At 45.8% G+C, this 27,145-nt stretch overlaps 1 protein-coding gene across 3 annotated transcripts in view; it reads left to right on the top strand.

The window, feature by feature from the left end:
- The window catches only part of FBXW11 (F-box and WD repeat domain containing 11), a 785,504-nt gene that overhangs the window by 553,107 nt on the left and 205,252 nt on the right, over positions 1-27,145 (top strand). The window lies entirely within an intron of this gene.

Here is a 27,145-nt window from a genome sequence, read left to right as displayed (position 1 = left end):
TTGAGGCCTCTGGACTCTCTCCGCCAAAGTCTGTATGTGCTCCTGCAGCTGCCGGTTAATCTTCTGCTGTTCCTTTAAGGCCAGCATGTTGTATTCCACTAGCAATGAATTGGCTTCCGCCTGGCTTCCTCATGCACCCGTCGCTGAGTGGCGCTGGCTTCTTGCAGGGATGTGCTGACCTGTATTTGGTTTGCAGCGGCCTGCTGGAGGCTAGCAATTGCCCGAAGCAACTGTTCTAGTTTACATCTCTTTAAGACTGTGCCCGCATCCTCCACCATATGTGAGAATCGGCTCTGGTAAAGGCAGGATTGGCCGGCTTGCGAACAGTCAGAGATTGTGACACTCGAGTTGAAGTCCAAAGAAAGTTAAACTTTTTTGTGGTTTCAAATAAAAGAAACAAAAGGCCTTTACATTTTAGGCAACACACAAAATAAAAACCTGCTTGTCTGAGCACTAACTAAACAGTATTTTACTCACTGTCCTAAACGTGACACTGTCCGCCTTGTAGTTCATCACAGCGAGCTCCTCACACCCACCAGCATATCAGACCCAGGTCTTAGGCCCAGACTCTCTGCCTGGGTTCTCTTTATGCAACTGGTGCAGCTAATCAGAGACAGCAGGCTAGAACTGTTCCCAGAAGTGGACTGCGGATAGGGGTACCTGCCCAACTCTTCCCCAATCCAAAACTCCAGCCCTTATACCAGCTTTCCACTACATACTGGGCATTCCCTGGATCTTAAGCTGCATATGACAGGATTCTGGGGTAAAAGTACCTGCCATCAATCACTCTACCTGTCACTGTCTCAAAGTATCTAGATATCGCCCATCGCCACTGACACCTTCGACCTGCCCTTCAATGTAACCAAACGTCTCCATCCACAGAATACACAGTCTTCTCTGGATCTTGCTCTGGAACTTTCTTGGCCCCAGAAGCTCTTTCATTTCTGCTGTCTGTTAGTGCAGATCTTCAGGTATCAGCCGCTCCCACTGTCTTTTATTGATCAGACACTGGGATGGCTTCACCCTCACAGTCTCTTGGTCGATTCTTGTAGCTCCTCCTCCTTTCTGGGGTATGGTCAACCGTGGAACGGCCTCCTTTAATCAAAGGCACAACTTTCATCCGACACTTCTCCTTTCATCTTGATTGAAGAATCTATTGTTTAAGGGGTTCTCCCATGGACAGATACTAAGGTCTTTACAAGGCAGGTCAGAATTTCTTGAGTAAGGAGTGATGTCACCTAATACCTAAGTTGGCTGCGGGAAGGGACACCGTCTAACTCTAACCGACATCCAATCCATCTCTTATGAACTTCACCACTGCGCTAGGGTTGAAGTGGCAAATACCTTAAAGTAGGGGGGCCTATCCCTAGGGGATCTACTCTTTTCCCCATTTACACAACAACAGATACATCATACAACAAATGAATCCCCTCGTTGCTAATTAAATTTAGTGTGTGTGTACCCATAGGGACTCATGCAACACAGGTAGGTCACAGATCCTCGTGTCAATAGGAAATGACTATAGGATGCAAATGTGTGTACACCCATTAAGTAACTCACTTCGGTACGTTGGGTGAGTATAGGCTGTCACATATTTGCACCTAGAGTGTTAATTACTGCTCTCAGGGGTATCTCGTCGGATATCCACCTTCTTAGCTGGGTGTAGTTTTTTTTTTTATCCTGCTCCATTTTTATCCTGCTCCATTGTATCCATACCTAAGATGAAAGACAGACAGTACCATAGGCTCCTGGGGGAGTTCTCCCCTCACGGTGCAATTAATTGCATCCCGTCACCGGCACCAATACCCTTGACCTAAGTGTAGAGAAAGGTATTGGGCTGACCTTCATCTAACAGGACCTCTTCTTATTCCAACACTGGTGTCTGAACACCCAACCATCAGAGGATCCCATCCTCTGATTTCACATCCCTCTGCACCAACAGATAAGGATGGTCACCCTAATAGGTTAGGATTTCCGAGGAGAGCTGTGGCTAAAGCACCATCTAGTTATTGATGGCACTGTATCCTTGTCTTACTCGTGTGTACCCAGGCTGATTTCCCCCTATTAACCTGTCTTGTGGAGGCCAGTAGAATCCATAGTATAGGTCATGCCTTGACTCTAAAGGACTCCACAACACAAAAATACAGGCCACACTCTGCGGCTCAATCAGTACCTGTGCAGACCAGAAAGTAAGTGCACAGTGCAACATCGCACTGAACCTTGTGCCAATGTTGCCTGTCCACAACCCACTACCTGCCCTGGTCCACAATATAACACAGCCCTACCGAAAATCTTGAGCAAAACAGTGTTACTCGTCCGAATATGAGACCTTAGCTGCACAGAATAACATCACACTAAACCATGCACCAATGCCAATATTAACTGTCCACAAACCAACAAGTACCTCAATCCACAGTATAACACAGTTGTACTCAAAGACACAAGAATAAATCAAAAACAGCCGTGCCTGGACTTGCAGCGGGGAATGCAAACTACAAAAATCAGCAGGTTTAACACATACGTAAACAAGGACTACTGCCATCAACATAAACACATACAAACAGATAACAAACACACATGACATGGACATGCACATGGAACAAACGGTGTACCAAATAGTACAGGGGTGTCAAATATTCTTTTCTAGCCTAGGTTGGCCATTTTGACCCCACAGCACCTGGTGAGCAGTATGCTGCTGAGAGGTAATCCCTTTATAGCCAAGGCTAGGCCCCACTGCACGATTTATTACTTGGCTACTACTACTGGACACATTGCAATTACTTGCACAAGGGCAATTCCTTGCAATGTGTCCTTTGTTCCCACACCTGAAACACCTAACTTGGCTTCCTGTCCTGAGTGTTTTGTCCTTACCTGATTTGCAGTGTTTCGCTATATGACCTAAGCCAGCACATGTAAAACATCTGATGTTTGCCCTGCATGGCTTAGATCTGTCTACACTGCAGTCGTGCTCCCTTCTTTTGAATTGATCCATCCTCAAGGATGCACTTTTCACAATATTTCTTTTTCCCGAAGTCATGGAACAATTTCTGCTATTTTGGATAGACTCAAATTTTGGGAGATTTGGCCTATCACAGACTGATCTCACCCCTTTTTGCCCTGGACAGGGAAACATTTTTGGAGATTCTGGTCCTTACTTTAAGGAAAAAGAAAGGGTCGGCACCATTTTGGAAAAATTGTTGATGACGTATTGCATGCCAGGCAGCAATCTCATTATTTAATTTGGCTACCATCACGTTCGTAGAGGCAGTCCGTTCCTTGAAAGCCTTGATCTCAGCATACGACTGAGTCAACTGATCCTCAATTTCCTCCTTCTGCTTCTGTAGCTCTACTAACTGTGACTCTATTCTAGCCACCTGCGTGTCTCTGTCAACTGTAGATTGTACATTCTCCGCCAGCCGTGCCCGCAATGCCGAAACCTGGTTTGAATTACTGGAACAGCACTGGCAATGAATGTTCGGAGGAATTGACCGAGACATCTGTGCAACATGATCTGGCTTGCAGATGCTATCCTCAAATGTATTCACAAGTTTGGCTAGCATCCGAAGCTGTTTGGTTGCCTTATTCAATTCCGTCCGTTTGTTAATACAGAGCTTGTCATGACTACAAGCCTGTGTCATCAAATGGGACCACAGCATTTATGCTGATGTGTACGTGTTAGGGAGGATGGGGTTAAATGTGCTGTGTTTTGCTAAGTGCTGTAGTGTGGAGAAGTCCATACTCACTTTTTGTTGAGATGCCATCTTCTCCGGTGCTGTCCTTTCCTGTCCTTTGTGTGCTGCTTGTAGCAGCACCGAAACGCCTTCTCCCGACCAGCTGGACTTCTTCCGATCAGCACCAACGGCGATAGTTCTCTCAAAGCGACGGTATGAGACGACTACTTCTATGGACGCTCGCATGTGTTCATGTAAGGCAACAGAAAATCGTTAAAATACAAAAACAGAAGATTTAGGTTTTCAGCTGTAGATATTGCTCTGTGTTCAGCTCTGATTGAAAAACTGAGTTACCTGTCCAAACTATCAGGCTCTGGACGCACAGAATCCACTGTCCTCGTCTCTCTTGCCTGACTAGTACCCAGAGTAAGGTATTTTCTTTACCAAAGCCAAACACACAAACATTCCTACCAGTGGGCTTCGCTCGCCAATGTTAAATGGGATATGAATTATTAATATTTTCATAAATGGGCATAAAATCATCTATTGTTGACTCCGCCTATTTATTCTTTATCCTACCTGTTGCTACCTTTTCCTGAATGACGTGCTTTTAATTACTGCGACAAACGACTATAAACTATATATGAACAATAAAATATTTATTTGCCACTGTATGGGTGAATAAAAACACACTGTTTCATTGAAGATTCATCTGGAGTGCAGTCCGATTTTTATTCTATACAAGTGGGTAAGCTCCTGTTGCCATACTTGGACATTGCACCCGCCTTTTTCCATTTACCTTTTTTTGGGTGGTGCTGCCAGTAGTTTTTTCTAAAATATATATATATATATATATATATATATATATACATACACACACACACTAGGGTTGGGCGATATCAAAAATATTCCCACAATAACGATATTAAGAAATTTATCGCGATAAATACCCATTTAGCAGAAAAAAAACACTTGGGGCCAAATTGAGACGTTATACTGTATGGGGCAGCCACAAGGAGACGTTACACTGTATGGGGCAGCCACAAGGAGACGTTACACTGTATGGGGCAGCCGCAAGGAGACGTTACACTGTATGGGGCAGCCGCAAGGAGACGTTGCACTGTATGGTGCAGCCGCAAGGAGACGTTGCACTGTATGGTGCAGCCACAAGGAGACGTTGCACTGTATAGGGCAGCCACAAGGAGACGTTGCACTGTATGGGGCAGCCACAAGGAGACGTTACACTGTATGGGGCAGCCACAAGTAGACGTTACACTGTATGGGGCAGCCGCAAGGAGACGTTACACTGTATGGGGCAGCCGCAAGGAGACGTTGCACTGTATGGTGCAGCCGCAAGGAGACGTTGCACTGTATGGTGCAGCCACAAGGAGACGTTGCACTGTATAGGGCAGCCACAAGGAGACGTTGCACTGTATGGGGCAGCCACAAGGAGACGTTGCACTGTATGGGGCAGCCACAAGGAGACGTTGCACTGTATGGGGCAGCCACAAGGAGACATTGCACTCAGTGGCGTTGCTAGGGCTGGTGTCACCCGGTGCAGTAGAAAATGGTGTCACACCTCCCCCCAGCCCCCCCAAGCAATAATATTTTAGTCATATAACTTAGTTTAGTTATATAACATGTTATATAATGTGGTACATAATGTGGGCAAAATATACCTAATTACATAACATTCCCAAAACATAAACTTATTTTTATGTGAAAAATGGCTATTTTACATTTTTTTAAAGTGATACACTTTGGTGCCAGGTGGTGTACCATAATAAAAATGCCAGGGTACACCCCCTGGCACCAAAGAGTATCACTAATAAAAATGTAAAATAGCCTTTTTTTCACATAAAAATAAGTTTATTGGGAATGTTATGTAATTAAGTATATTTTGCCCACATTATGTACTGTGGGACGCTTTATTTATTACATATAAATATAGGGGACACGTACTGTGCAGTAAAAATATTGCTATTGCCAAAGTCAGGAGGTAGGCAGGCTGGCAGCTCCAACACGGCACGCCTCTTCGTGGAGCTCTGAACAGCCCTCCGATGCGGCGCTTGCAGGAGTGTCACTGTACGGGCCTGCGCACTGGATACTCCGATGCTTCTGCCAGTAATCGGGAAACCAGTGCGCAGGCGTGGACATCCGGATCCTCGGCACAGGGATTTGGCCACTGGAGGAGGAGGACAAGCTGAAGACACTGGGCGGGCCACCTGTGTGAGTGAGTCACTGCTGTCACGTGGACGTGACCAGTGCAGGTGCAAGGATTTTTTGGCAACACAAGCGAAGCTACATCTTGGCGACCCCCCCCCCCCGCAGCTCACCTGGTCCTGGTTCTGTCTGCAGCAGCTGGCTTCTCCTCTGTGTGGTCCTGGTATCTTCACTCTGCTTTAATCGCTGGTTTGAGGACTGTACTTTTCGCCCTATAAGACGCACATAGGTTTTAGAGGAGTATAATAAGAAACAATATTTTCCATTATACCTCAGGTCAGACCAGCAATCAGACCCCCAATGTTAATCATACCTCAGATCAGCCCCCATCTATCATCCCCCCATGTCAGCCATCATGCCCTCATGTCAGGCTCCCATGTCAGCCGTCAGCACCCCATCCATGATGCCCAAGACAGCCGTCAGCCCCCATCCATCATGCCCCCCATGTCAGCACCCCATCCATCATACCCCCCATGTCAGCCGTCAGCCCCCATCCATCATGCCCCCCATGTCAGCCGTCAGCCCCCATCCATCATGCCCCCATGTCAGCCGTCAGCCCCCCATCCATTATGCTCCCTAATGGGGGACAATGTTGGAGTCTGCACCATCAGGGGGGGTGACATGATGAGGGACAATGTTGGAGTCTGTGCCAAAGGGGGGGGGGGGGGTGACATGATTGTCCCTCCCTTCATCATTGTCCCGGGTCCCCTCATCATGTCATCACCTCCTCCCCCCCATGGGTGGCACATTTCTTTTTCTCCCCTCCAGGCTCCATGGCACAGACATGTTGTACATTTTTTCCCTCATCTCTTTTCTCCCCCTCTCTGTTACAATACAGTCATGTCGTCCCCCCCCCCCCCCCCCCCCTGCCCAATCAACTCAGCAGCTCCTCTGGGCTGAGAATGATCAGTAGTAACTGTACCTGATATATCACTGGAGTGGGGTCGGGTCCTGGCTCCAGTCTCAGCCTTAAGTCGTCTGTGTCCTTCTGCTGCCAGCCTGGAGAGGCAACTTTTACAGGCCACAGCAGAGCAGCTCCGCATGCTCGCCTCCCTCCATCCAGAGTCCTCCAGACAGCTGCGCCGGCGCTGCCGTCCGCCGCGGCCCCACTGACAGACTCAGTCACGCCCCCTTGGGCCTGAGCGCCGGACGCACCGCACGGCACACACGTAGGCTGGCCAGACAAGTCAGTAGCAGCCGCCAGCCAGACCTACCTAGGTGATTAATTTAATTATTTTTAACACATTCAAATTGCACTGCAGTAAGTCAGTCCGGCGGCCGGTGGGGGCGGGTGACACCCCATTGTAGCAGCCGCCATCCAGACCTACCTAGGTGATGAATTTAACACATTTAAATTGTACTGCAGTAAGTCAGTCCGGCGGCCGGTGGGGGCAGGTGACACCCCATCAGACTGGTGTCACCCGGTGAGGCCCGCACCCCCCTTGCAATGCCACTGGTTGCACTGTATGGGGCAGCCACAAGGAGACGTTGCACTGTATGGGGCAGCCACAAGGAGACGTTGCACTGTATGGGGCAGCCACAAGGAGACGTTGCACTGTATGGGGCAGCCACAAGGAGACGTTGCACTGTATGGGGCAGTGGGCCTCAAGGAGACATAATACTGTATGGGGAGGTGTGTGGTAGTGTAGGGACGCCTCTTACGATCCATCTAACTGGGGTAAAATCCTATTTGGATAATTCGTGGAGGAAGTCTTCTTTGGGAGATTTTAAAGAAGAGGACAGGGCTCCACATGGGCTAGAAGTGACAACTGGTATTGGGGGGGGGGGGGGGGGGTGTCATTCTGTGGTGATGTCACTCTCCACCCCCAAAATAGCACTACATGAGGAAGCTGACTTCAAATATGAAGTTCTCCTCTCCTACCCCTAAAAATCACCCCCATGGACAGTGACTGCAGTCATTACCTGAAGGAGTAGTGAAATAACCAGGGGTTATGTTAGCAGTCAGTAGTGGGCTGTCGGTCAAAGGGCGACGCAGATGAAAACACAGAAGACACCTTCAATGTAAACCGGAGCCCAGTACACACGATATATACAGATATACACGTCATGTATGTACACAGTGACATCTCTATTTATATGCGTATCACAGGTGGACACTGGAGTGAAGACACATGCGTTGGTGACACATATTAAAGAGGACCTTTCATGGGTCCAAAGAATATGAACTTAGAAGCAGGCTACATAGAGCGGTGCGCAGGGATCTAAGTGCACTTATTATTATTCCTGGGCGCCGCTCCGTTCGTCCGCTGTGGCCCCCGGTAAACATATCCAAATTACATAAAAAAATTGCTATATATTTTCTTAAAATATAAATAGGCCTGATTGTATTGCCCATATACAGTTTTAGATCCACATTCTAAAACTGTATATGGGCAATACAATCAGGCCTATTTATATTTTAAGAAAATATATAGCAATTTTTTTATGTAATTTGGATATGTTTATATATCTATATATTTTAAATTTTATCTTGAGAAAGCAGTACCGCAGAGATGTCTCCTTTAGTATACGACTTAATCGCAACTAGACGGAGATAATATGCAAAAAACGCATAGACATAGGAATAACCGCACCAAAAACGCATGGATGTCATGGATAGCTAAAAAAGTTGATTCCGGTCCAGGTTTTTGACAATCCTAAGTGAACTATAAAAGGAAGTGACATTACAACGGGGGTTGAGCCACTGAGCAAGGGGAGAGAGGTCCCCGAAACGCGTCTGGCGTAGTTCACCCCCATAAAGAAAGATCCGGACTAACTGTAGAGGACCGACGATAATCTGATTTGTGGAGCGCTCCATAAAAAATTTTTGAATTAACATTCGTGTGAAAGACCGGACTAAACAGGCAAGTCCCGCAAGACAAACACCACGTGACCCGGAAGTCTCGGACGAGGACGCCAAACGGGAGAAGACGACGCCGGGACAAGGTGGTGAGTGGAAACCTATCAATTCACGCCTTACTCACCACTTATATTCAATAATAATATCAACCGGAATATCAAGGTCCCGTTCTCCGGTTCTATTCACTGTCCGTATTGTCCCTACTCAAGGGAATACCTCTGAGAGAGCACAGTGACATTTAAAGAACTGACTTTCTCTACAAATACAGTTCTATACCTGAACCGAAGGACAAGACATATATATACTTCGACTTAGTTTTGCCAGTGCGCATTTATCCTGCGGTTTTACTTTATTTTATTTATTGATTCTATTATTTTTGTGTGAAATTGTATTTTATTGCATATTTTTAAACGTGATTGTATAACAATTAATTGCTGTAATAAACTTCCACGTTCTATGTGATCCGCATAATTGAGTGCCAGTCTCATACTTTTCTTTTCTAATTGTAACAGATAACTGCCAATTAGCCCCCTGAGGCTAGCTCAGGATCGGTACAGACAAAGAAATCAAATTAATTCCTGCCCAAGGTGTAAATGAGAGCATCCCTCCAGATACACCATGGCACCACACACACACAAACAATACCTAAACAGAAGGTGGGGGAGAGCATAATAACTAGGCTGATATATATATATATATATATATAATTAGGGGTGGGCGATATGGCCTAAAATTTATATTGCAATATAATTTTAAGCATGTGCGATATAGAAACATAGAAACATAGAATGTGTCGGCAGATAAGAACCATTTGGCCCATCTAGTCTGCCCAATATACTAAATACTATGGATAGCCCCTGGCCCTATCTTATATGAAGGATGGCCTTATGCCTATCCCATGCATGCTTAAACTCCTCCACTGTATTTGCAGCTGCCAATTCTGCAGGAAGGCTATTCCATGCATCCACTACACTCTCAGTAAAGTAATACTTCCTGATATTACTTTTAAACCTTTGCCCCTCTAATTTAAAACTATGTCCTCTTGTAGCAGTTTTTCTTCTTTTAAATATTCTTTCCTCTTTTTCCTTGTTGATTCCCTTTATGTATTTAAAAGTTTCTATCATATCCCCTCTGTCTCGTCTTTCTTCCAAGCTATACATGTTAAGGTCCTTTAATCTTTCCTGGTAAGGGCTCTTTCACACCTGCGTTCTTGTCTTCCGGCATAGAGTTCCGTCGTCGGGGCTCTATGCCGGAAGAATCCTGATCAGGATTATCCTAATGCATTCTGAATGGAGAGAAATCCGTTCAGGATGCATCAGGATGTCTTCAGTTCCGGAACGGAACGTTTTTTTGGCCGGAGAAAATACCGCAGCATGCTGCGCTTTTTGCTCCGGCCAAAAATCCGGAACACTTGCCGCAAGGCCGGATCCGGTATTAATGCCCATTGGAAGGCATTGATCCGGATCCGGCCTTAAGCTAAACGTCGTTTCGGCGCATTGCCGGAGCCGACATTTAGCTTTTTCAGAGTGGTTACCATGGCTGCCGGGACGCTAAAGTCCTGGCGGCCATGGTAAAGTGTAGTGGGGAGCGGGGGAGCAGTATACTTACCGTCTGTGCGGCTCCTCGGGCGCTCCACAGTGACGTCAGGGCGCCCCAAGCGCATGGATCACGTGATCGCATGGATCAGGTCATCCATGCGCATGGGGCGCTCTGACGTCATTCTGGAGCGCCCCTGGAGCCGCACGGACTGTAAGTATACCGGTCCCCCGCTCCCCGCTCCTACTATGGCAACCAGGACTTTAATAGCGTCCTGGGTGCCATAGTAACACTGAAAGCATTTGGAAGACGGTTCCGTCTTCCAATGCTTTCAGTACACTTGCGTTTTTCCGGATCCGGCGGGCACCTCCGGCAACGGAAGTGCACGCCGGATCCCAACAACGCAAGTGTGAAAGAGCCCTTAGTTTTATCCTGCAATCCATGTACCAGCTTAGTAGCTCTTCTCTGAACTCTCTCCAAAGTATCAATATCCTTCTGGAGATATGGTCTCCAGTACTGAGCACAATACTCCAAATGAGGTCTCACTAGTGCTCTGTAGAGCGGCATGAGCACCTCCCTCTTTCTACTGGTAATTCCTATTGCTATACACCCAAGCATTCTGCTAGCATTTCCTGCTGCTCTGTGACATTGTCTGCCTACCTTTAAGTCTTCTGAAATAATGATCCCTAAATCCCTTTCCTCAGATACTGAGGTTAGGACTGTATCACTGATTTTATATTCTGCTCTTGGGTTTTTACGTCCCAGGTGCATTATCTTGCACTTATCAACATTAAATTTTAGTTGCCAGATTTTTGACCATTCCTCTAGTTTTCCTAAGTCCTTTTCCATTTGGTGTATTCCTCCAGGAACGTCAACCCTGTTACAAATCTTTGTGTCATCAGCAAAAAGACACACCTTACCATTGAGGCCTTCTGCAATTTCGCTGATAAAGATATTAAACAATATGGGTCCCAGAACAGATCCCTGAGGTACCCCACTGGTAACAAGACCTTGGTCTGAATATACTCCATTGACTACAACCCTCTGTTGCCTGTCCCTCAGCCACTGCCTAATCCATTCAACAATATGGGAGTCCAAGCCCAATGACTGCACTTTATTGATAAGCCTTCTATGTGGGACAGTATCAAAAGCCTTACTAAAGTCTAGATAAGCGATGTCTACTGCACCTCCTCCATCTATTATTTTAGTCACCCAATCAAAAAAATCAATAAGATTAGTTTGACATGATCTCCCTGAAGTAAACCCATGCTGTTTTTCATCTTTCAATCCATGGGATTTTAGATGGTCCACAATCCTCTCCTTAAGTATGGTTTCCATTAATTTCCCCACTATTGATGTCAGGCTTACTGGCCTATAGTTGCCCGATTCCTCCCTACTACCTTTCTTGTGAATGGGCACAACATTTGCTAATTTCCAATCTTCTGGGACGACTCCTGTTGCCAGTGATTGGTTAAATAAATCTGTTAATGGTTTTGCTAGTTCACCGCTGAGCTCTTTTAATAGCTTTGGGTGTATCCCATCAGGCCCCTGTGACTTATTTGTATTAATTTTAGACAGTTGACCTAGAACCTCTTCCTCTGTAAAGACACATGCGTCAAAAGATTCATTTGTCTTCTTTTCTAACTGAGGTCCTTCTCCTTCATTTTCCTTTGTAAAAACTGAACAGAAGTATTCATTGAGGCAGTCAGCTAGTTCTTTATCTTCTTCCATATATCTTCCTTCTTTAGTTTTTAATTTGGTAATTCCTTGTTTTAGTTTCCTTTTTTCATTTATGTATCTGAAGAATGCCTTATCGCCTTTTTTCCCTGACTGAGCTAATTTCTCTTCTGCCTGTGCTTTAGAAGCTCTTATAACTTGTTTGGCCTCTCTCTGCCTAATCTTATAAATTTGTCTGTCATCCTCGTTTTTTTTTTTTTTATAATTCCTAAATGCTATCTTTTTGTTTTTAATGATTTTGGCCACTTCTGCTGAATACCACAGTGGTCTCTTCCTTTTTTTGCTTTTACTGACAAGCCTAATGCAATCTTCTGTTGCCTTCAATAGTTCCACTTTTAAGTAGTCCCTTTTCTCCTGGACTCCAATTAAACTGTTCCAGTCTGATAGGGACTCGTATACCACTAATCTAATTTTAGAAAAGTCAGTTTTTCTAAAATGTAAAACTTTTGTTTTTGTGTGGTGTGACTCAGTCACTGTACTTATAGTAAACCACACTGACTGGTGATCACTAGATCCCAAGCTTTCCCCTACAGTAATATCAGATACCAAATTCCCATTTGTGAATACTAAATCTAAAATGGCCTCCTTCCGGGTTGGCTCCTCCAGTACTTGCTGTAGAGATAATCCCAGTAGGGAATTTAGAATATCTGTACTCTTGGCAGAACTAGCTATTTTGGTTTTCCAGTTTACATCTGGAAGATTGAAGTCTCCCATAATGATAACTTCCCCCTTCAATGTCATTTTAGCTATTTCCTCAACTAGTAGATCATCTAATTCTTTGACTTGGGTAGGTGGTCTATATATAACACCTACACGAGTTACCTTATGATTATCAAGCTGCAAGGTAACCCAAACTGACTCTAAATTGTTCTCGCTAACTTGTATCAAATTCAATTTTATGCTATCTTTCACATACAGGGCCACCCCTCCCCCCTTCTTGCCTTCTCTGTCTTTCCTGTATAGAGAGAACCCTGGTATTGATATATCCCAGTCATTACTCCCCTTGAACCACGTCTCGGTAACAGCCACTACATCTATATTCTCAGATGCCATTATAGCCTCAAGCTCATTGATCTTATTCCCTAGACTGCGAGCATTTGTAGACAAGACTCTGAGCTTGTCATTTCTTAACCTTTGTGCTACTGGCCTCTTCTGGCATTGTTCCGGGGGGCAGTCGGACTGCTGGATTATCACTCTTTTGCCCCCCTTTCCTAGTTTAAATGCTTCTTAGCAAATACTTGGAACTGTTCACCGAGGACATTCGTTCCCTTGAGAGAAAGATGCAAACCATCTTTGTTGTACAGTTCTTTTCCATTCCAACAAGAGCTATCATGAGACACAAAGCCAAACCCTTGGTTCAGACACCATTCACCAAGCCATACATTGAATTCCTTAATGCGCATCTTCCTGTCATGCTGAAGGTTATGCACAGGCAAAACTGCAGAGAATGAAACAGTTGATGCAACCTCCCGTATATATCCTTTCCAAGTGTATGAAAAGCTTCTTTCACCTTTGAAACCTCATTGCAAGCCAGATCGTTTGTCCCAAGATGGAGAATAACATCCACTTCCCTTTCCTGCTTTGCTTGCCTAACAATATTTAGGATCCGTCGTCTATCCCTGCTAGCGGTAGCACCAGGGATAGACGACGGATATGCGATATATATTGCGATATATTGTTTTCTATATTGGGGGGGTGTTTAAACTTTTTTTTTTAACTTTTTTTTTTAATAACTATTAGCCTCCTTAAGGGCTAGAACCCTTGTCATATTCACCCTAATAGAGCTCTATTAAGTGAATAGGACTTTACACTCTCCCTGCTGCCCTGTGCTTTGTGCACACAACAGCAGGGAGCTGACCATGGCAGCCAGCCTCTCATGTGCCCCCCCCCCCCCAGCCTCTCATGTGCCCCTCCAGCCTCTGATCTGCTCCCCCCCAGCCTCTGATCTGCTCCCCCCCAGCCTCTTATCTGCTCCCCCCAGCCTCTTATCTGCCCCCCCCAGCTTCTTATCTGCCCCCCTATGGTAACTCAAACCCACCCCCCCTCCCTCCCCAGTATTAATCATTGGTGGCAGTGGCCACAGGGTCCCCCTCCTCCCCCCCTAGTTCATTGATGGCAGTGGGCAGTTCCGATCGGAGTCCCAGCAGTGTAATGCTGGGGCTCCGATCGGTTACCATAGCAGCCAGGACGCTACTGAAGTCCTGGCTAACATGGTATGTTAGTGAGCAGCATTATACTCATGTGCGCCGTGGCCGTCGGGCGCTTCTTCTTCTCATAGGTCTGTGCGGCGCATTGCTAATGCTATAAGCATTAGCAATGCGCCGCACAGACAGAAGAAGGAGCGACCGGCGGCCACGGCGCACGTGAGTATAATGCTGCTCACTAACATACCATCGCAGCCAGGACTTCAGTAGCATCCTGGCTGCTATGGTAACCGATCGGAGCCCCAGCATTACACTGCTGGGACTCCGATCGGAACTGCCCACTGCCATCAATGAACTAGGGGGGGAGGAGGGGGACCCTGTGGGATATGGCCGGCCACAGTCCCTCCCCTCCTCCTCCTACTCTGTCCTCTCCTCATTGGTGTTCAGCGGCAGCCGCGCACAGTGGGGAGGGAGGGACTCCCTCCTTCTCCCTCCACTGTGCCGGCCGGCGGGCTCAGGAGTAAATGGTGCGCGCAGAGAGCGCAATCATATCGCGGTCCGGCGATATAGGCGATTTGGCGAAAATCCATATCGTGGCCCAAATTTATATCACCTATATCGCCTATACCGCCCACCCCTAATATATACACTTCCCTCTACAGGGACAGACGTCTTTGGACAAAAAAGATAATATTCCACATCATGTGAAAATATCACTTCTTTGGTGGACTAAACCTTCAAACTTAAAGAAGGGAGTGGTATAGCAGAAAAAAACAGCTATACAGATTCTAACGGATGCAATTAAATCAGGCTGGTGTGCAAAAGTGGAAGACAATTTCTATCAAGGTACTTGGACAGCAAGCGTATCCAACCAATCGTCAAATTACCGCGAACTTTGGACAGTATGGGAAACCATAAGATCGACATTAGAGTTATTACAGGAACATCATATAAAAATTCTATCAGACAATGTAACCGTGTCATATCTCATGCATCAAGGGGGAACAGAGTCCAAAACACTGATAGACCTTTCAGGGAGAATTTTCCACTGTGCAGAGATTACAGTAAAATCCATAACAGCGGTCCATTTAAAAGGACATCAAAATTTTGTGGCAGATTTTCTCAGCAGGAACAAAATAGATCAAGGAGAATGGGCATTAAATACAGAAGTATTTGAATGATAAAGAACAGATGGGGGTCTCCGTCAATAGATCTTTTTTAGTGATGATCAAGCATGCTCGGCCGAGTACCAGTTTGGCTCGAGCATCGCTATGCTCGGCAGATCCGAGCGCTCTGCCGAGTACCACATGTGCTCGAGCGCCATGCTCTAGTCTCCTCCCCGGACGTTTGGCGCCTAATAAGCAGCCAATAGACATGCTGGTAAGTATTGCCATCACTGTAATGCCATTATACATGTTTTCTACTGGCATTACAGTGATTGGCTGGCCGGAACACGTCATACACGTCATCGGGTGCTATATAGCACCCGGTCACGCGGGTTCGGCTCATTGCGAGTCAGGGAGAGCTGCTGTTAGGAAGGGACAGAGCGAGTGTAGAGCGAATTTGATCTCAAACCTTTCAGAGACCCAAAAGTCCTTTTAAGGACTATTGTTAGAGGTGGCAGCAAAATTTATTTTGGGGGAATAATTTTTTTGTCAGGGCGACCGTTAGTGACATTCATTTTCTGCATTCTACAAACGCTGCTTGCTGTGACCAGTGAGAAGCAAATCAGCACTGATATCTAGGCCGTGTGTGACGCCTATATTTAATCCAAATTGCAGTTACATTCAGTTTCTGTATTATACAAACTCTGCTTGCTGTGACCAGTGAGAAGCAAATCAGCCCTGATATCTAGGCCGTGTGTGACGCCTATATTTAATCCAAATATCAGTGATCTCCAGTGTCAATATGAAGATTGCGAGTATTAAGGGACGGGGAAGTGGAAGTGATTCTGATGGTTCACGCAGAGGCCGTGGCTCAGGGCGCATTGCAACTGTGCCTGCTGCCAGAGCACAAGGAAAACAGTCTTCCACGATACCTAGCTTCATGTCCCAGTTTGCAGGGCGTCGCAAGACAACACTCTTGAAGTCAGACCAGTGGATTGCAGCAGATAATGCTTCCACTGGGTTAAGCACCACCCTGTCTTCCACCAAGTCCAGTCTCAGTAGCCAACAGTCTGGTCAACAACACAATCATCACCCTGATCATCCTTCCTCCCACCATGTAGAGTCTTGCCAAACAAGCGATCCGGTATTCGGATGTTCCGAGGAGCTATCTTCACCCCCATCACTTAATTTGGCCCTCTCCCCAAGCACTCTTGAAGAGGGACATGAGATCTTGTGCCCTGATTCTCAACCTCTAGTGCCTTCACACTCACAAGATGATGTGTTTAAGGAGGTGGATGATGACGAGACACAGTTGCCATCAAGTCAACCACAATTACTGTCTGCAGAGGTTGATGAAGAGGATTATATACCGTTGTCAATCACTGAAGTTGTGTTGGGGTCAGCAAATAAGGAGGATGATCGGAGTGGGGAAGTTGAAAAGGACTTGCTGGACGATGAGGTCACTGACCCAACATGGGAAGGCGGAAACTCGAGCGAGGACAGCAGTCCTGAGGGGGAGCGATCTGCAGCACTGCAACAGGCTGGAAGAGGCAGTGGGGTGGCAACAGAGGGAGAAGGCGGGCCACGCCAAACAGGCCCGCAAGTGTTCCACGGAGCACCCCCTTGCGGAAATCTCCCTTGCCAAGGGGTAGGTGTTCTGCGGTATGGCGCTTTTTTGCGGAAAGTGCAGATGACAAAAGAATAGTAGTTTGCAACCTTTGCCACACCAAAATGAGCCGAGGTGTGAACAGTAGCAACCTCACCACCACCAGCATGATCCGCCACATGGCAGCCAAGCACCGCAATAAGTGGGAGGAACGCCTGGGTCCACAATCTGTGTCCGCGGGTCACACCACTGCCTCCTCTTCCCCTATGTTGGGTGACGACCAATCGCTCGAAGGCGCAGGCTCGGATGCCTCCCGCGCTGCACATGTACCATCGCAAGCACCATCAGTGACCACATCTACTTCCCTGTCCCAGCGCAGCGTCCAAATGTCTTTACCCCAGGCATTTGAACACAAGCGCAAATACCCAGCCGCCCACCAACCCACCCACAGGGCATGGCACTAACCGCCCAACTTTCTAAGTTACTGGCGGTTGAAATGTTGCCATTTAGGCTTGTGGACACCGAGGCCTTTCGCGGCCTGATGTCGGGGGCCGTCCCTCGGTACTCAGTCCCCAGCCGCCACTATTTTTCCCGGTGTGCCATCCCTGCCTTACACCAGCATGTGTCTGCTAACATCACCTGTGCCCTGACCAACGCAGTTACTGCTAAGGTCCACCTAATGACTGACACATGGACAAGTGCTTGTTGCCAGGGACGCTACATTTCCCTGACTGCACACTGGGTGAACATAGTGGAGGCTGGGAGCAACTTGTACCCTGGGATGGCACAGGTGCTACCGACGCCCACGATTGCGGCCCTACTTCCATCAGGGTTACCGCCAGCACCTATGTAAGTGGCTCCTCCTCCACTTCCACCTCCGAATTCTCTGCGTGCAGCACCAGTCAGCCATCAGCTGGTAGCTGGAAGCAGTGTAGCACTGCTGTGGGGATGCGTCAACAGGCCGTGCTGAAGATGAAATGCTTAGGGGATAAACAGCACACCGCCGCAGAGATGTGGCAGGGAATAAGAGACCAGACTGAGCTGTGGCTCTCGCCACTCAACCTGCAACCAGGCATGGTTGTGTGTGATAATGGGCGTAACTTGGTGGCGGCTTTGGAGCTCGGCAAGCTCACACACATCCCATGCCTAGCCCACGTCTTTAACTTAGTGGTTTAGCGGTTTCTGAAAACCTACCCCAATTTGCCCGAGCTACTGGCGAAGGTGTGCCACCTGTGTGCACATTTCCGCAAGTCATCAACAGCTTCAGCCGGCCTGTTGACGCTGCAGCAGCTCTTAAAATTGCCAGCTCACCGGCTGTTGTGCGACGTGAGCACGCGCTGGAACTCCACGTTACACATGTTGGCCAGGCTTTGTGAGCAGCAAAGGGCAGTAATGGAATACTAGCTGCAGCACGGTCGTCGCCTTTCCAGTCAGTTTCCGCTCTTCACAAGCGAGGAGTGGGCATGAATGTCTGACCTCTGTGAGGTGTTAAGAAACTTTGAGGAATTGACACAGATGGTAAGCGGCGATAACGCTATTGTCAGTGTAACCATCCCACTTCTGTGTCTACTCAAACGCTCGCTGTTCGTGGGGAAGAGTTGGAAATGGGGGAAGAAGACATGACCCTGGGTGATAGCCAGAACACCCTCAGTTTGTCTTCTCAGCGCGTATAGGAGGAGGAGGAGCAGGGGACGGTTGCCTCCACTACACGAGGTAGTAGCCATGGAACTTTAATTCCATCTGTTCAGCGTGGGTGGACAGAAGAGGAGGAAGCGGATGAGGAGATGGACAGTCATCCTCCTGATGACGACAGCGAAGTCTTGCCCGCTGGTACTCTGGCACACATGGCTGACTTCATGTTAGGCTGCCTTTCCCGTGACCCCCGTGTTATACGCATTTTAGATAACAGGGATTACTGGGTGTTCACCCTTCTGGACCCCCGCTACAAAGAGAACTTCGCATCTCTCATTCCTCCGGTGGAGAGGACGAGCAAAATGGTGCTATACCAGAAGTTCTTTGTTGACAGATTGCTGCAAAAATTTCCATCTGACAGCGCTGGCAGCAGAATCCGTACTTCCTTGGGCAACCGAGGTGGGGAGACAAGGGGAACACCCAGCACTTCCAGCAAAGGCAGGGCAACACTCTCCAAGACCTGGGACAGTTTTATGACACCCCGCCAGCACCCTCAACATGATGAACGTCCTGGTGTCACAAGGAGGGAAAAGTTTTGGAAGATGGTGAAGGAGTACGTAGCAGACCGTGTCAGCGTCCTCAGTGCCTTACAACTACTGTGTGTCCAAGCTGGACACGTGGCACGAACTAGCGCTATACGCCTTGGAGGTCCTGGCCTGCCCTGCCACCAGCGTTTTGTCTGAGCGGGTATTTAGTGCTGCTGGTGGCATTATAACAGATAAGCTTATCCGGCTGTCAACTGAAAATGCTGACAAGTTGACTCTTATGAAAATGAACAAGGCCTGGATTGCCCCTGACTTCTCCACTCCACCAGAGGAAAGCCACGACTGAACATAAAGGCATTTTAAATGTGTTGTTTAGAATGTACTGAATACTCTGTATTCCCATGCACCCCTTCCCCCACAAAAAAGGGTATATGGTTGAATCTTCCTTTTCTCATCCTCCTCCTTGTCCATCACGTATATGCCTTCTCATATAATTTTTCGGATGGTCAGCTCACCAGCAGGCCCTCGCCCATAATGTTTTAGATGGTCAGCTTACCAGCAGGCCCTCACCCATAAGGTTTTACATGGTCAGCTCACCAGCAGGCCATCACCCATAAGGTTTTAGATGGTCAGCTCACCAGCAGGCCCTTACCCATAATGTTTTAGATGGTCAGCTCACCAGCAGGCCCTCACCCATAATGTTTTAGTGGGTCACCAGCAGGCCATCAATCATACTTTACCTCTCCTGTATAACGTTTCCTCATCCTAAATACCTATGACATTCCCTGTAATTTTTTTGTACTCGTTCCAATGACAGGCTCTCTTAAGAGTCCTGTATTGTTATTTATCGTCACTACCTCCCTGAGTCGGTACTGGGAAATTTGCGCCCCCCCGCCTGCCTTTCTTGGAAGTGGTAGCCGTGGCCATCCATCAGGCTCCCTCTCCGGACATCGAAAGTTGATAGAGCAGACATCCGAATAGATCATCAACATCACGGGGACGTGCGATCAGCTTAAAAGTTATCTAGAGTTAACAAAGCGGCAGCAGGCCCTCACCTACAATTTTTTACACGGTCAGCTCAATGTCCGTTCCTCTTCCAAGTTCATTATCATTAGATGATAGTCTGGTCAACACAATCGTAATCACCGGGGGTCACGTAACTAAATAGCACGGAGGAGTGTCTTTGGTTATCGGAATGAACCACACAAATCGACTCGATCCACACATCAAAACTGCCATGCACCACCACCCACAGAATCGCGAAATAGGTATCAATCTGTCAATTCTTTCTGTGTCTGGGCCGTGTGAGGCTTCCCGTGCGTAGTCAAATTAAGCCACAGGCTTCACTCCTGGTGGTGCCCTAACATCAATTAGTTTAAGTTTAAGCTTTGCAACCACACTCCCCCCGGAACCCAGAGACTTTAGTTTCCTAGAAAATGCTCGGCGGGAAATGGGAATAACGCTGCCGGGGATCGTCTTCGAACCTCCAACTTAAGTTGTTGATTAATGAAAACGTTCGCGGCAACAACAACGTTTCGGCTGTGGTTCGGCTTGCGCCGGTACAAGAATTTCACCTCTACAGGTACAATACGGATGCCACCGGTCGTTCCTCTTCCAATGAGTTCAGTTTTATCGTCCAAGAGTCCGGTCAACACAATCAAAACCACCGGCCGTCCCTCTTAGTCATGGCCCCAGTTCCGAAAATCACGAAACTTTTTATCTGATCTTGCTCTTTATATAAAAGTAAATATACAGGAAAGAAAGTTTCCTAACAATTTTTCATCTAAAATCGCTTTTATCTTCGGTTTTGTGAGTTTTACAGTCTGTAAAAGTGGCGTACAACTCGGCCAGATTCGTTGCCAGCAGCGACATTGTAGTCCAAGATGCATCCAGACATCCTCCCTATGCTGTCCCTGACCCATTTCGGTGGTGTTTCCATCGATTTCTGACCTTTTCCTATGAACCAAGCACCCTCCCCTCTTGAGAGCAGGGGGTGCCTGGTTTAATTTTCGGGTCCTTTCATTGATTTCTATAGGGCTCGGGTGCTCGGTCGAGCACCCGAGCATCCCGGTGTGCTTGGGCACACCCGGTGTGCTCGATCATCACTAATCTTTTTGCTTCAAGACAAAATACAGAAATCACAAAATTTTGTTCACTAAACCCCAGAGACAGACAATAGGCTGTATATGCTTTTTCGCAAACATGGGACTGGGATCTGATGTATGATTTCTCACTATTTCAGTTAATCTCGATGGTGATCCAAAAAGAGCTTCAAGAAATATTGACCCTCCTATTGATAACTCCATCTTGGCCAAAAAGAAGCTGGTTCTCTCTGCTAAGACGACTGTCCTTGCAGGAGCCATGGATACTTCCCAACAGAAAGGGCATTATGCTACAGGGTCCAATCGCTCACCCCCATCCAGAGTTATTTAAACTGACTGCATGAATCCTAAGACTGACATCTTAAAACGACAGGGTCTCTCAGAGAAAGTCATAGCCACGCTAAGATTTAGTAGGAAAAGAACAACTGCAGCAATCTATCTGAAGATTTGGAGAAAATTCTGTTCCTGGTCTGGCGAAACTTGTCCAAACCATTCAAAACCAAAAGTACAGAACATTTCAGAATTTCTTCAAGAAGGTCTAGACCTGGGTCTCAGCCTCTCTACCTTAAAAGTCCAAATCTTAGCACTTAACGCATTTTTGACACTGATTTAGCAGGGCATAGATGGATAAGAAGGTTCATCAGAGCAGCCTATAGACTAAGACCTTTCAATAGGCCTTGTGTTCCATCCTGGGACCTTAATGTTGTAGTAACAAGGCTTACAAAAGATCCCTTTGAGCCTCTTGAGAACAGCTCTGTCAAGTCCCTCTCCTGTAAAACTGCCTTTTTCATTTCCATCTCTTCGGCCAGAAAGATAAGTGAAATCCAGGCTCATTCAATAAGAGAACCATATCTCAAATTCCTTGAAGATCCTTGAAATCTATATCAGTCCTGTCATTTGGATGGAAAGTCTTACAAGCAATAGCCCCCCCCCCCCTAAGATTGGTGATCTGTTAGGTCTCCTATTAGAACGCGTCATGGTGGTGCAATGGAAAATCGGAATTCTTACCGTTAATTCTGTTTCCATGAATCCACCATGACGGCATTTATTCCCTCTCACTCATTTATTTAAAAAATATTAAATATAAAAAATCCAGCTACTTTTTGAGTATGAGGAGAGAAAAAAAAGGGTATATACAGTCATGTAAATATAGATTTGATATAGCAACTGGCACTATAGTAATTTAGAAAAACACTGGGGAATGGTGGAGGGAGGGGGCAATTTAACCTGCTCTGTTTCCTGCCCCTACAGAGGTCAGGGCTCAATCTCCTATTATAACACCGTCATGGTGGATTCATGGAAACAGAATTAACGGTAAGAATAATTTTTATTTTTACTTTTTTCCCCATGTTACGTTTTAGAAAGTGAGAGGAAAAGGAAGAGGATATAGAAGATAGGCATTGTGGGATTCTGGATAGTAGCAAGGTGATATCTGGACCAGACAGATACATTTGTGTGTCGTCAACATATAAGTGATACTGAAAGCCATTGGACTTGGCCAAATGTGTAGATTGAGAAGAGCACAGGGACACCAACAGAGGGGACAAGATGAGGAGATCTGTGAATGGGAGGCACTAAATGCCCAGTCTGTGAAGTATAGGGTGATCAAGGAGAAGGCCAAGTCCATGGTGCCAAGAGATGAGAGGGTTTGTAACAGAAGGGAGTGGTCCAATGTGTGAAAGGCAGAGGACAGGTCAAGGAGGAGGACAGAGTAATGTTGTTTAGTTTTGGCAGTTAGGTCGTTGGTGACTTTGGTAAGGGTCATATGAGTGGTTCGGTCGGAGGCCAGATTGTAGCCAGTCAAATACGGACTAGGAAAAGAGGTGGGAGGACAGCTCAAAGTAGACATGTTATTTAAATAGCTTTGAGGCGTATGAGAGTAGTCACATAGTTAGACAATATAATGTGCATTTCAATAAATTTGAATATCATCGAAAAGCTTGTTTTGAATGTTTTGATTAGAATGGGACACGATTGGGGTCATTTATCAAACTGGTGTAAAGTAGTACTGGGTTAGTTGCCCATAGCAACCTATCCGATTCCACCTTTCATTTTCCAAAGGAGCTGTCAAAAATGAAAGGTGGAATCTGGTTGCTATGGGCAACTAACAGAGTACTACTTTACACCAGTTTGATAACCCCAAATGAGTCTACTTTATTTAACTTTTTCACAATATTCTATTTTTCTGAGACACTGACTTTTGGGTTTTCATTTGCTGTAATTTATAATCAAGATTAAAAGAAATAAAAGCTTGAAGTAGATCACTCTGTTTGTAATGAATCTATAGAATGAGTTAAACTTTTTGAATTACTGACATTAACTTTTCGATGATATTATATGATTTATTGAGATGCACATGTGTAATAAAAAGGTATACAATTTTCCAGTATACTTTCAGTATCAATTCTACATGACTGTGATCCATGCTTGAAGTCCCTTTCATTGCTGTTTTTTTTTTTTTTTTTAAATCATTAAATTTTAAAGCATATAACCAATATGGTCACATCCAGGAGGAAGCAAATCAATCAGGTAAGTGACTTATTACCCACTGCATAAACACAGACAGGAGTCTATCATGGTGTCAATGCAAGAAAACAATTTGTTAATTCATGAGAGTTAAAGTGTGTAAAAGGGGAACGAGACCTCCCATTGATTCATTGACTAGAACTACCTCTTTTAGTAAGTATTTCATTAGTAAGACAGGTCAAGGGTAAGGCCTGGCGACTGCGTATCATGCACTCGACCCTACATTAGAAACAAAGCTTAACTTTATGGAGAAGTGGGAAGAAGAGTTGGGGAGCTCTTGGACGGTCGAGGAGTGGAGGGATGCTTTCCATTGGACGATAGCTACTGCCAAATGCATTAATCACATTGAACAAAATAGGAAAATACAGCTTAGATGGTACTTGACTCCAGCCTGTATACCTCACATGGATCCTGACTACAGCTCAAATTGCTGGAGGAACTGTGGGGAAAGGGGAAGCTTATCCCATATGTGGTGGCCATGCCCTATTATTCTCCCATTTTAGAGGAAGATTTTTGACCTTATCTCGGCGGTGGCGGGCTTCCTGATACCCCTCGACCCTCCATTAGCTGTGCTATCCATTGGAATAGGAGATCTACCTTATTCCCATAGGCCGGTTATAATGGGCATTCTCTCAGCTGCAAGGAAGCTTATTGCGACCTCCTGGAAACTGCCCATTACTCCTCAGTTAGCTGATGTGATCTCTCTAGTAAATCAATATATGCAGCATGAATATATATATATGCAGACTCTTACTCTGACCGCTTTAAAGCTCACAAACGATGGGACTTGTGGAACTCCTGTCCGTTTGCAGCTAAAATCTCCTCTTTGGCTTTGTAGTGACTGATAGTGTGGTATACATGGTGGGAGAGAACGGTGGATAGACAACTATATAGGAAACAACTATATAGTGACACGCTATAGAATAAATTATATCTCGTAGAAGGATCATAAGTTCTGGACTTCAATGTATTAGTATGTTCTTGGATTGACTATGTTACAATCTGATGTACAGTCGTGGCCAAAAGTTTTGAGAATTACATAAATATTGGAAATTGGAAAAGTTGCTGCTTAAGTTTTTATAATAGCAATTTGCATATACTCCAGAATGTTATGAAGAGTGATCAGATGAATTGCATAGTCCTTCTTTGCCATGAAAATTAACTTAATCCCAAAAAAAAACTTTCTACTGCATTTCATTGCTGTCATTAAAGGACCTGCTGAGATCATTTCAGTAATCGTCTTGTTAACTCAGGTGAGAATGTTGACGAGCACAAGGCTGGAGATCATTATGTCAGGGTGATTGGGTTAAAATGGCAGACTTGACATGTTAAAAGGAGAGTGATGTTTGAAATCATTGTTCTTCCATTGTTAACCATGGTGACCTGCAAAGAAACGCGTGCATCCATCATTGCGTTACATAAAAATGGCTTCACAGGCAAGGATATTGTGGCTACTAAGATTGCACCTCAATCAACAATTCATAGGATCATCAAGAACTTCAAGGAAAGAGGTTCAATTCTTGTTAAGAAGGCTTCAGGGCGTCCAAGAAAGTCCAGCAAGCGCCAGGATCGTCTCCTAAAGAGGATTCAGCTGCGGGATCGGAGTGCCACCAGTGCAGAGCTTGCTCAGGAATAGCAGCAGGCAGGTGTGAGCGCATCTGCACGCACAGTGAGGCGAAGACTTTTGGAAGATGGCCTGGTGTCAAGAAGGGCAGCAAAGAAGCCACTTCTCTCCAAAAAAACCATCAGGGACAGATTGATCTTCTGCAGAAAGTATGGTGAATGGACTGCTGAGGACTGGGGCAAAGTCATATTCTCCGATGAAGCCTCTTTCCGATTGTTTGGGGCAACTGGAAAAAGGCTTGTCCGGAGAAGAAAAGGTGAGCGCTACCATCAGTCCTGTGTCATGCCAACAGTAAAGCATCCTGAGACCATTCATGTGTGGGGTTGCTTCTCATCCAAGGGAGTGGGCTCACTCACAATTTTGCCCAAAAACACAGCCATGAATAAAGAATGGTACCAAAACACCCTCCAACAGCAACTTCTTTCAACAATCCAACAACAGTTTGGTGAAGAACAATGCATTTTCCAGCACGATGGAGCACCGTGCCATAAGGCAAAAGTGATAACTAAGTGGCTCGGGGACCAAAACGTTGACATTTTGGGTCCATGGCCTGGAAACTCTCCAGATCTTAATCCCATTGAGCACTTGTGGTCAATCCTCAAGAGGCGGGTGGACAAACAAAAACTCACTAATTCTGACAAACTCCAAAAAGTGATTATGAAAGAATGGGTTGCTATCAGTCAGGAATTGGCCCCGAAGTTGATTGAGAGCATGCCCAGTCGAACTGCAGATGTCCTGAAAAAGAAGGGCCAACACTGCAAATACTGAATCTTTGCATAAATATCATGTAATTGTCATTAAAAGCCTTTGAAACGTATGAAGTGCGTATAATTTTATTTCACTACATAATAGAAACAACTGAAACAAAGATCTAAAAGCAGTTTAGCAGCAAACTTTGTGAAAACTAATATTTGTGTCATTCTCAAAACTTTTGGCTACGACTGTATATGTCAATGATGTACTTTACATATGTTAGCTATTGATGTTGGATTATGCAAGTGACATTTATTATCTGATATTCTTATGTTGGATCAATTATGTAACATTACAATATATGTGTCAAAGATGTACTTTGCATATGTTAACATTGATACTGGCTTATACAAGTGACATATTTACTATCTGATTTTCTTATGTTGAAAAATCAATAAAACTTGAAAGTTTAAAAAGTGTGTAAAAGGGTCCAATGTTTTCTTCTTGTCCGAGGTGATAAACCAGCTTTTTTTGAAAAAGGACCCAATAGAGCAAAACAAATCAAATGATGGCTCTTTTAACTTCAAGTTGATTGTCCTACGTTTGTCCTATGAAAAAAATAATTCTGTTAAATGTGTTTTCTCGTTAATGGCATTGGGGGACACAGTACCATGGGTATATGCCCAGCAACCACTAGGAGGCACTAGACATCAAAAAGTTTGGCTCCTCCCAGGTGGGCTATACCCTCTCCACAACACTAGGTTATTCAATTTTAGTCTAGTGTCCGTAGGAGGCAGACATGACCTGCTCTTTTTCCCGCAGGTCTTGCTGCTTTTTTATTCTTTTATTTTTATTCTTTTTTTTTTCTCTCTCTTCTGCAGGTCTCGACCTGCTGCAGGATGGGGCTCCATCGTGGATTTCCACTTTAGTTGCCCCCATGCAGGCACATACTCAGGTACCATCGCCGGTCCCCCATTACTGCATCCACAGTGGCATGCCGGCATTCCCACGGTCCCCGTGTTAAGTCTGCCGATGGGGTGACCCTGCGGTGCCCGAAGACGTCTGACGGTGAGTATCTTTCCCGTCCCTGTCCTGCCCCAAGGCTTTGGGGTCCCCAGGTTAGTTCCCTATGTGTAAACC

This window comes from Bufo bufo, chromosome 1, assembly GCF_905171765.1.
Source record: "Bufo bufo chromosome 1, aBufBuf1.1, whole genome shotgun sequence".
NCBI classification, from domain to species: Eukaryota; Metazoa; Chordata; class Amphibia; order Anura; family Bufonidae; genus Bufo; species Bufo bufo.
Note: the sequence above shows the minus strand (reverse complement) of the source record. Positions and strands in the feature narration are given on the sequence as shown.